This window comes from Lipotes vexillifer, unplaced genomic scaffold (genome assembly GCF_000442215.2).
Source record: "Lipotes vexillifer unplaced genomic scaffold, Lipotes_vexillifer_v1.1 scaffold597, whole genome shotgun sequence".
Classification (NCBI taxonomy): domain Eukaryota; kingdom Metazoa; phylum Chordata; class Mammalia; order Artiodactyla; family Lipotidae; genus Lipotes; species Lipotes vexillifer.
In genome coordinates this window covers 803566-814103 of record NW_006797597.1, presented here as the reverse complement: position 1 = coordinate 814103, position 10538 = coordinate 803566, and positions in this window count along the sequence as shown.

Genomic DNA, 10538 nt, shown 5'->3' with positions numbered 1-10538 from the left:
TAACTGAATAAGAGAAAATGGTTATTAAAGAGTAAGAGGAAGAGAAAATTGAAGGAGTTCATCTATACAGAAAAATGACTGGATGAGGTGAGCACTGAGTGGATTGATTTATCAAGGTGGACCTATGTTTATTCATAACTCCTATGTTCACCTCTTATAGCATGTGAACTACATTGTGTTGCAACGACCTTTTTATCTGATTTCTTTACCACTATAGTCTAATCTTAAGGAGAAATATGGTGACTACTGTGTTCTTCATTGTGTCTCCAATAATCACATAGGGTCTAACACACACGGTAGGTACTGGTATCTGGATGGTTGAATGGGTGGATGGGTAGGTGGGTGGATGAATGCATGGATGGATGGGTAGATGGGTGGATGGGTGGATAGGTAGGTGGGTGGATGAATGGATGGATGGGTGGGTGGGGGAGTGGATTAGCTCATGCATCTCTGGTGTTAGGGAGCTGCACAATCCTTGGCTACAATAAATAGGAAAGTTTCCTCATACCCATGGGAAGCTCAACTGCCAATGCCACAGTCACAAATATCTCTCAGACATCACTAACCTCTTTGCAACAGTTTGCTCAAATTTCTGGTGTTTAACTTTAAAAAAATTCCAAGTATTGGAAGAGAAATCTTAGAAATTTAAACTTAAAATCTGATATAAAATACATCACATTCTCACATTATCAATCTCGAGTTTTTAAGTATTATAGATGCTTTTCCATAATTTATTTTATTTTGATTTATATAGTCTCCCAATTTAAAAGAAACCAATGGTATTCATACTTCAGGAAGGGCTGGGCAAGTTCTGAGATTTTAAGGCCTTTCAGAGACAGCTCTGGTCAGGGTCAATGCAAAGCCATCTTTTTTTAGTTGAAATGTTTTCTTATTTTAAAGCTTTATTGAGAAATAATTCACATACCGTGTGAATTACCCATTTAAAGTATACAATTCAATGGTTTTTAGTATTTTCACAGAATTGTGCAACCACCACAATGAATTATAGAGCATTTTCATCACCCCAAAAAGAAACCCTGCACTGATCAGCAGCCTCTTCTCATTTCTCCTTTCCCCAGCTTCCGGAAACCACTTATCTCCTTTCCATTTCTATAGATTCCCTGTTCTGGACATTTCATAAAAATGCAGTCAGAGAATATGTGGTCTTCTGTGACTGGCTTCTTTCACTTTGCATAATGTTTTCAAGGTTCATCTATGTTGTAGTATGTATCCATACTTAATTCCTTTTTATTGCCAGATAATGTTCCATTGCATGAGCATATCACATTATGTTTATCCATTCATCAACTGATTGACATCTGGGTTGTTTCCATTTTGGGGCGTATTATTAATAATGCTGCTGTCAACATTCATGTGCAAGTTTTTGTGTGGACATAAAGTTTCAGTTCTCTTGGGTATATAACGGAGTGGAATTTATGTGTCATTCGTTAACTCTATGCTTAACCTTTGAAGAACTGCCAGACTCTCTTCCAAAGCAACTGCACCATTTTACATCCCATCAGCAACGTGTGAGGGTTCCAACTGCTCCTCATCCTCGTTCACCCTTGTTTTTATCTGTTTTGCTTTTTTTTTTTTTGAACACAAGGCAGTCTTGTAAGGTAGGCAAATTCTGACTCCTGGACCCTCCTCTTGCCCTTTCTTCCCTCTCCGTCCTAACTAGGTCTTCTGCCAAGAACCCAGTGCCTCTCCCAGTGCCCTGTCTCTTTCCATTCCTATAAGCTGCTGTTGCCCAAACTCTAGAGCACTGATTCCTCCTCAGTTCCTCAGCCATTATGCTTTTCCCTTGAAGACTCTGAGGGGCGTCACATTCAAGAAGCAAAGGTTAACAAGCCAAAACATCATTTTACAATAACTCAGGTTCTTTCCTTGACCGAGAAAGGGGCTGGGGTAGACACAGAGAGGGGTGGCCCAGACCCCCTTTAAAGAAGGACTTGCTTCCCAGCTGGGAGTTGGGGAAGGAACATGTGGTGCAGTCAGCTGCAGGGAGCTGCTTCTCCTGAGTTCTCTCCCTTTTCAAGGCAGCCCACACTCTGACTGAGCAAATTGGGGATTTAAAGGCACATTCATTCTGGTTCGGCACAGAACACTCTCCACAGCTCCTTGCCAACTGGCCAAGGCTATGTTGAGCCTGCACTGCAGTTCAGCTTTGTCCTCTTCCAGTCCCATTTTTGTCTTCTTCCCTTCACAGGTGTTGATTCCTAATAAACACCCTACACTCCAAACTCCATCTCGGCATCTACTTCCAGAGAAGCCAAGCTAGGAGAGTTGGTACCACGAGTGGTCCAAGAAAGTAGGCAATAAGACAGGGTTTTGGAGCAGTTTACCAATCAATCACCTTGGGCTGGCAGTGAGGACACCAATCACGGGTGATAGGAGGAACACAGACAGCCCTGGGGCAAGGTGGCAGCCCAACTTAAAACCTTCACCTGTGGGAGCATGTACTGGTAGAAGGGAATGAACTAGCTAGAATGATTTATCAGGCGTTTGAGATGTATGGAGAAAGGAGCAGCTGCATGGATACGAGTACTGGAGCGATTGCTAGGTGCCAGTGATGCTCTACAGAAATGTAATGAACATTGAAGGGCTGAGTAAGAGGCAATTGAAAGCCAGGCATGGAAACCAGAGGGCTTCTTTAGGTGTATACAGAGAAGGTCTCATCTCCTCTAGGAGGGTGGAGAAAGCCAAGGGCCAAGTTCAGGAGGCTTCAATACCCAGTGAAGGCCCCTGAGATTCTGACTCTCAGACTTCTCTGAACTTGCTGAGCCTACAGACTTATAGAAACTGCTCATCTACACTACTAAGAGCTATTACCCCTCCATTTCCCCACCCCAGAAGACAAAGCAGAAGCCTCTCCCTCTTGAAGGCATCATGTGGCAATTGTCACATAATTGTGCAATGGAGAAAGGGGAATTCCTAGACCTTTAAAGGACTGTTGGAACAAGATCTGAGTAGACATTGATACGCAGAGATTTGAAACATTACCATAGGCCCTTGATTACAGGGAAATGATATGGAGACTAGATAATAAATGAAATCCTAGCCAAGTCCTGGCTTAGTGGTCTACTGTGTGAGTGAACCCACCCTGTGCTCTGTTTCCCTCTCACCAAATGTACAATTGGATTGACATACTTGGCAGTTGCCGTAACTCCCAGTCCTTGGTCTGTGGGGTAACAGCTGTCATGGGAAAAGCCATACGTAAGGCTCTGAACCCCTTCTCTCCTCAAGATAGTGATTCTGCATCCTGGGAGAAAAAGCAGAGATTAGCATCATTCTTCTGGATAAAAAAGATGCAGGGGTGGTGGTCCCCAAAATATCTCCATCTAATTTGCTAATCCAGGCCCTGAAGAAACCAGATGGATCGTGGAAGATTACTGTAGATCAGGGGTCAATGAACTTTTTCCATAAAGGACCAGATAATAAATATTTAGATTTTGCTGGCCATATAGTTCCTGTTTCAACTACTCCATTCTGCTGTTGTGGCATGAAAGCAACTATAGACAATTTGTAAAGTGGCTCCCAATAAAACACAGTAACATATTTTTACAATAAAATAAATTTTATATACAAAAATAGGCAGAGGGCTGGATTTGACTCTGAGGCTCGAGTTTGCTGACTCCTGCTACAGACCACAACAAGCACGGCCACACAGGAGCCTAAATTACAGCCACCAGGCAAGATGTGGTATCTTTGCTAGAGAAAGTAACATGGCCTCAGGAATATGGCATGTGGTCTTGACATGGTGAATGCATTTTTTTCTATTACAGTCAAGAAAGGGGATCAGAGATAGTTCACATTCATAAAAAGTGGACCACAATATACATTTTAAGTTTTACCCCAGAGCTATGTAAACTTCTGCCCTCTGTCATATATATTACATAGATATATTACAGGAGATCTCTGGACTATCCTGGTATTCCTCGGAACATGATATTTACCTGTTACGTCTATCGGCATTATGTTGATTAGGCCAGATGAACAAGAAGTGACCAGCAGCCTAGTGGCCTTGGTAAGACCTTCACAGGTGCTCCAGAAGATGGGAGATAAACTGAATATATAGAGGCCTGCTTCATCCATTAAACTTTTATGGTCCAGTGGTCAGGGGCATGCTGAAATCCCCTCCTAGGGGAAAGACAAATTATTACATCCTTCACCACCTACCATGAAGGACACAAAATGCCTGGTGCGCATCTTTGGGTTCTAAAGACGTTGTGTTCTATAGCTAGTGAGAGTTTCATGGTCCATGTACTGAGTGAGGTGAGTGGCTATGGACTTGAGGGCTACAAAACAGGAAAGGGCTCTACAGCAGGCCCAGGCTGTGATGCAAGCAGCCATTCTGACCACAGTGGCAAAGATGGAGGTGACGCATGGGCCAGCAGTATGCACTCTCATTTTCCAAGACTGATATACCTACTGGTCATCCCTTTTCAGTGGAAGAAAAAAGGCCTACGGTTAAAAATTGCCACTGTTGAACAGAGACCAGCACTGATCCCCCAGTATGGTACCATTCCTTGAAGAGACCAAGCGGCTAACTTGGCAACAAATTGACTATACTGGGTCCTTTCAATCTGGGAAAAGCCAGAAGTTCAGGAATATACATGTGTTCTGGATACAGATGTGTCTTTCCCACCTGTAGGCCTCAGCCAAGACCACTATCTAAGGGCTTACAGAGTGTATGATCCACTGGTATGAGATTCTATATAACATCACATCAGACCATGGGACAACTTTCCAGCAAAGGAGGAGCAAGGGTAGGCCCAGGATCATGGGATCCATGGGCTGCAGCACATTCCACATCTCTCAGAAGCTGCTTGCCTGAGAGAGCACTGAAACAGTCTGCTGAGGGCACAGCTGAAGCACCATCAGAGGCATTATTCTGATAGGGTGGGGTCCCAATCTCTAGGGTGCAGCATACTCATCAAATAAAAGAACTTACATGCTTTGTCTCCAAGAGAAACAATAGATGAGATCAGGAACAAGAGTGGAAGCAGGAGTTGACCCACTCACTGTCACTCTGAGTGACCCAGCTCCTTCAGTTCCGGGCTCTGCAGGGTTAGAAGACCTGATACTCAAAGCAGGCACACTCTGGCCAGGGGACAGAGCAAGAGTCTCTTGAATTATAAGCTATGGCTTCCACTGGGGCAGTTTTGGCTCCTTGTGTCCAGGGACCAACAGGAAGAAGAGAACTTAAGCATCTTGGTGCAGGTAATTGCCTCTATCATCAGAAGGAGGCTGGCCTGTTGTCATGCAGTGGGGACCGTGAGGAATATAGGTGCGCCCCCCCTTGGGCACTCGCTGGCATTCCCTTGCCCAACTGTGATGGTAAAATGGGCATGTGTACCAGACCCCACCCAAGAAGAGCATGGTGACCAGAACCTGAGGCCTCTTGGAAATAAAGGTCTGGGTAGATCATGGCACCAGCTAGACCACTGAGGCCAGCAGAGGGGCTGGCTGGGGACGAGGGGAGCTTAGAATGGATAGTTTAGGAGGACAACAATGAATAGTAGCTGCCACTGTGACCAGCCCAGCGGTGGTGGCTGCCTTCTGCCCACTCACCTCCCTCTGCCAGGTTTCCCTCAGGAAGCAAGGCTCACGACGGAACAATGGAGGAAGCGCACAACAAATGGGTGCGGAAATGGGGCTCCCAGCCCTGGGCTGGGAGGATGTGAGAGTCACAGAGCCGAGGAGTCTAGTCAGCAGCCAGCTCTTCCCAGAGGTATGGAGGGACTGAGGAATGGATAGAGAGTGAGAGAGGCGGAGTGGGAGGGCCTGGGGGAGGTGGCCTCGCCTGAGTTCCACAGTGATTGGCCGAGGCTTGGACGAGCTCCACACTGATTGGCTGAGGCTTGGAGGCCAGGCCAGTCCTTCCTTCAAGGGCACCCACGTCCCTTCCCAGGTGTATGGACTGATAAATCTTCGCAACCCAGGCTCCATCATAGCCCTGCTTCTGGAGAACCCCAACTGAAACAAGGATTATGTCCACCACAGCAGTGATTGATCAGAGTCCCTTTTCCCCCTTCTCTCAACCTTCTTCCTAAACTTTAACCGCTTCAGGTTTTCTCTTTTTAGCGCTTCCCCAAAGCACTCTTTCTTCCTTCTCAGGCCGCACAGTGGAAGGTGGGCTCCAGACTTCAGGCCTACCTGGCAGGGAACCACCGGGGGCTCCAGACTTCAGGCCTGCCCCTCCCCCCATTCTCTCTTTCTCTCTCAAATCATATTTCACCTCATTCACCGCCAATCCCCAGGGGAGGGGAAGCTCTGGACAATCACATGTTATATTTTTGTCCCAATCACACATATTCTATCAGTGCAAATGAGTGCCAATAGTTTAATGAACTACACCCTAGAGTTATCTGTGTTTTGGGAAAAGTTATTAACCCCAAGAATGCCTCTCTAATGGAGAATTTCAGGCAACAATGACATAATGACAGGGTTGAGCCTTCCCTGTATCCTTCAAAATGCACCATTACTTTGCCTGCACTCAGCCCTTTGGCTCAGTCAAATACCAAAGAGCATTAAGACAACAAAAATAACAAATGACTGGGTCTTTATTATATGCCAGCCATTGGGCTGGGCCTTTTACATTCCTCTAGACCTCACACCAACTTCGGGTGAGATAAATAGCTGAGGCTTGGAAACCCAAATGTTCCCCCAGGGGAAAGCAGCTTGGAAGAGGCAGAGAGAAAATCCACTCAGCTATTTTGACTTCCAGTGCCCAGCCCACTGAAGCAGCCGGAAAGCCACTCCCGGCTGGCACACAAGCACGGCTGCCTTAGCAACAGCTCAGCAGCACACCACAGAGATTGGCACACATTTTATTGTTGAATAATGTCCAGAAGGCATTGTTCATCATTTAGGGTCTGAAATAATATACTAGACTGTGAAGAAAATGTTTGGGTGGGACATTCTTGGATCGACAGAGAAATTTCCAAAGTTTTGTGTTAATTTCCTTACTTTAAAGCAAGAATGAAGCCATCTACCTATACGTGTGCTGTGAGTTAGGAAAAAGGCCCCCATTTCAGGGTGGGAGGTATCATAGGCGGTGCTGGAGAGCTGCTATTTAGCCACTTTCACTCAGAGGTCCAAGTCTAGATTTTAGTAGATTCAGTTGTTTTAGACATGTGCTTAGAACCAAGGAGAATGCCATGGCCTCACTCCTCCAAGGACCACAGTGCTTGAGCCCCAGTGAGAGGTTTGGTTCAGTGAATGACAGCTAACGTTGCTCTCTGTGCTGTACACTTCAAACTTACATGATATTATAAATCAACTATACTTCAATAAAAATTAAAAAAAATAAAACTGCTCGGAGAGAATGTCAACCCAGAATTCTGGCAGTTGCTGATAAACCTTGGAAATTTTCTTGGCTCTTGTTAAGCCCCTCTGGAACTCCAGGAGTAGTTGTAGCTGAAGGCAGTGAAAAACACATGCGCAGGCCTTGACATCTGAGTTGTCTGCCCAACATTTTATTCCTTGACCTCAAGGATGCTCTGAAATTACCTGCACAATAAAATTCTCCTTTAGACTGTTTGACTGTTTCATTCTCTGTGCAGTCAGATATTGAGAATGTACCCAGGAGTGTGACATTTAAGAGCACAAACCCCATTTGGCCTCTCATATGCTGAAGACTCTATATAAAGTTGTGAACAGCACCCAGGGGTCATAATTGGCTTTGTGTGAGCTATGGCTTTGCCTATAGACTTGCTGACCACCACTGCTCATCCAGTAACTCCCAACGGTGGGACAAAGATAAGTTCCTTCATTTCTATTCAAAACCCTGGAAGGTAGAAAAGATTCTGTTAGGATGAGTCCTTGGGGCCTAATAAGATTGGAACCTGTTCTTCCTCACTTAATCCCTGCCTGAATCACAGGTCTCCTTATACCTACTCAACACTTGCCAAACTCAAAGTCTATAAAAGAAGTGAAGAAATGAACCTGAAATAAATGACTGGCATCAGTGTGCAGCATACTGAAAAGGAGGCTGGGAGAAAAATGGGTAATTATAATCAAGCTTAGTGACGGTGATGGTGGTGGTGATGATGATGATGGTGGTACATTTATTAAATGCCTCATACATACACGCTGGAAACTATGTTATTTCTGAGCTCCCTATTCTATTTTATTGATTTTGGTGTCTGTCTTTATGCTAACACCACCCTGCTTTTATTATTGTAGCTTTGTGATATGTTTTGAAATCAGAAAGTGTGATATCTCCAATTTTGTTCTTCTTTTCCAAGATTGCTTTGGCTATTTGGGTCCCTTGAGAATCCATATGAATTTTAGGATAGAGTTTTCCCATTTGTGCAAAAATGCCATTGATATTTTGATAGGGACGCACTTTAAAAATACAACCTCATTTATTTCTTATGACAACCTATGAGATACGTTCTATTATTATTTCCAAAATACACCTAAGAAAGCAGAGGCACTGATCTAGTACCTTTTTACAAAAATGTTGGCACTGAGCTATGGAAATTCAGGCAAGTGCTTTAAATTTCTTTCCCACTAGTAATAATGAATATTATTATCATCATCATCTGTCTACATTCTTTTTACCTTGTTCCTATAATCACCTGTTTTTGTCTGTGGGGAGTCTTTTTTTTTTTTTTTTTTTTTTGCAGTATGCGGGCCTCTCCCGTTGCGGAGCACAGGCTCCGGACGCGCAGGCTCAGCGGCCATGGCTCACAGGCCCAGCTGCCCCGCGGCATGTGGGATCTTCCCGGACTGGGGCATGAACCTGTGTCCCCTGCATCGGCAGGCGGACTCTCATCCACTGTGCCACCAGGGAAGCCCTGTGGGAAGTCTTTTTAAAAAAATATTTATTTTTGTCTGGGCTGGGTCTTCATTGCTGCACGGGCTTCCTCTAGTTGCATCCAGCAGGGGCTACTCTATGTAGCAGTGAGCAGGCTTCTCATTGCGGTGGCTTCTCTTGTTGAGGAGCACGGGCTCTAGGTGCGCAGGCTTCAGTAGTTGTGGCATGTGGGCTCTAGAACGCAGGCTCAGTAGTTGCTCCGCAGCATGTGGGATCTTCCCAGACCAGGGCTTGAAACCGTGTTCCCTGCATTGGCAGGCGGATTCTTAACCACTGCGCCACCAGGGAAGCCCATGTGGGGAGTCTTGACAGGAGTTGGAGATTTGGCCCCAGGGCCCCAGACAGGTCCTTGTGAGCTGGATTATCCCAGCAGTGAGATCACAGTCTGCCTGGAAAAACTGACTCCCGTAGTTCTGACAAATTGGCATTGTATGTGCTGGGATGGTTGACATTCTTCACAGAGGGCCCCACTAAGGCCACGAATAAGCCTCACACTTTGTATGTATTGTTGTAATATCAGCTCTCCAGTGATTCACATGTGGTAGTAGTTCCAGAGATGGTGCCTGAAATTCATTGCCGAGGTGTAAATTTCACATGCTATTAGCCAGAGCCATCCTTAGGGAGGGTGTTTGGAGCAGTTCAAGTGAATAATGTGTTTAAAAAACTTATTATTATGGAAAAGTTCTAACATATTCGTAAGTAGAGACAGTAGTATCACAAGTGCCCATGTCTGAATATGTTTATATAGATGAAATCAAGTTAAAAAGAACTTCAAAGGCAGCTTTGAAGAGGAAAATAATTTGAGAAAAAAGAGAAAAAGGAAGGTGGGATAAAAGGGACGGGTCGTACCCAAAGTCTCTTTGTAAGATGGATGACAAAGGCCACAAGGGTGATGGCTCACCTTGCCCTAGGAACATTTGTGATGCCTCCCACAGGATTTAAGAATAAATCCGTCATAACAAAAGAGTTAATATTTATTAAACCTTTGCTATGTGCTAAGCACTGTTTTACAAACTTATGAGGTAGCCATTATTATTATTATGCTAATTTTACAAATGAGAAAATTGTGGCTTTGAGACGTTAAAGTTCACTTTCTCAAAGCCCTGTAGCTGATCAATGTCAGAGGCAAGATTTGAACCCAGTATCTTTTGACGGAAGAGCCTCTGCTAACAATATGCCTGTGTTTATTAAGTCTGGTCTATGGGCTTTTTGACTCAAAACCACTAGGGCATTTGTTAAAAAGACAGATTTCTCACTCCCATCCTAGATTAGTGCATGAGGATACCATGGTGTGAGGCCTAGGAATATGTATCTGAAGTAAGTTTTTTAGGTACATCCAAGTTTGAGAACTGTGGCCCCAGGACTTCTTCATCAGAAGTTCTCTGAACTTTCTTGATTCTACACCTTTATCTGTAAAATGTTTTAAAATATGTCTTCCTGTGTGTTCCCATTCTCTCTCCAAATTATATCTATTCTTTATAAATTACTCTTTACCATTTAATATATAGATGCCATTGTTCTAATTATTATGTATGCCATATATATATATATATATACACAAATACAAAGTTTTTTTAAACATCTTTATTGGAGTATGATTGCTTTACAATGGTGTGTTAGTTTCTGCTTTATAACAAAGTGAATCAGCTATACCTATACATATATCCCTATATCTCCTCCCTCTTGTGTCTCCCTCCCACCCTCCCTATCC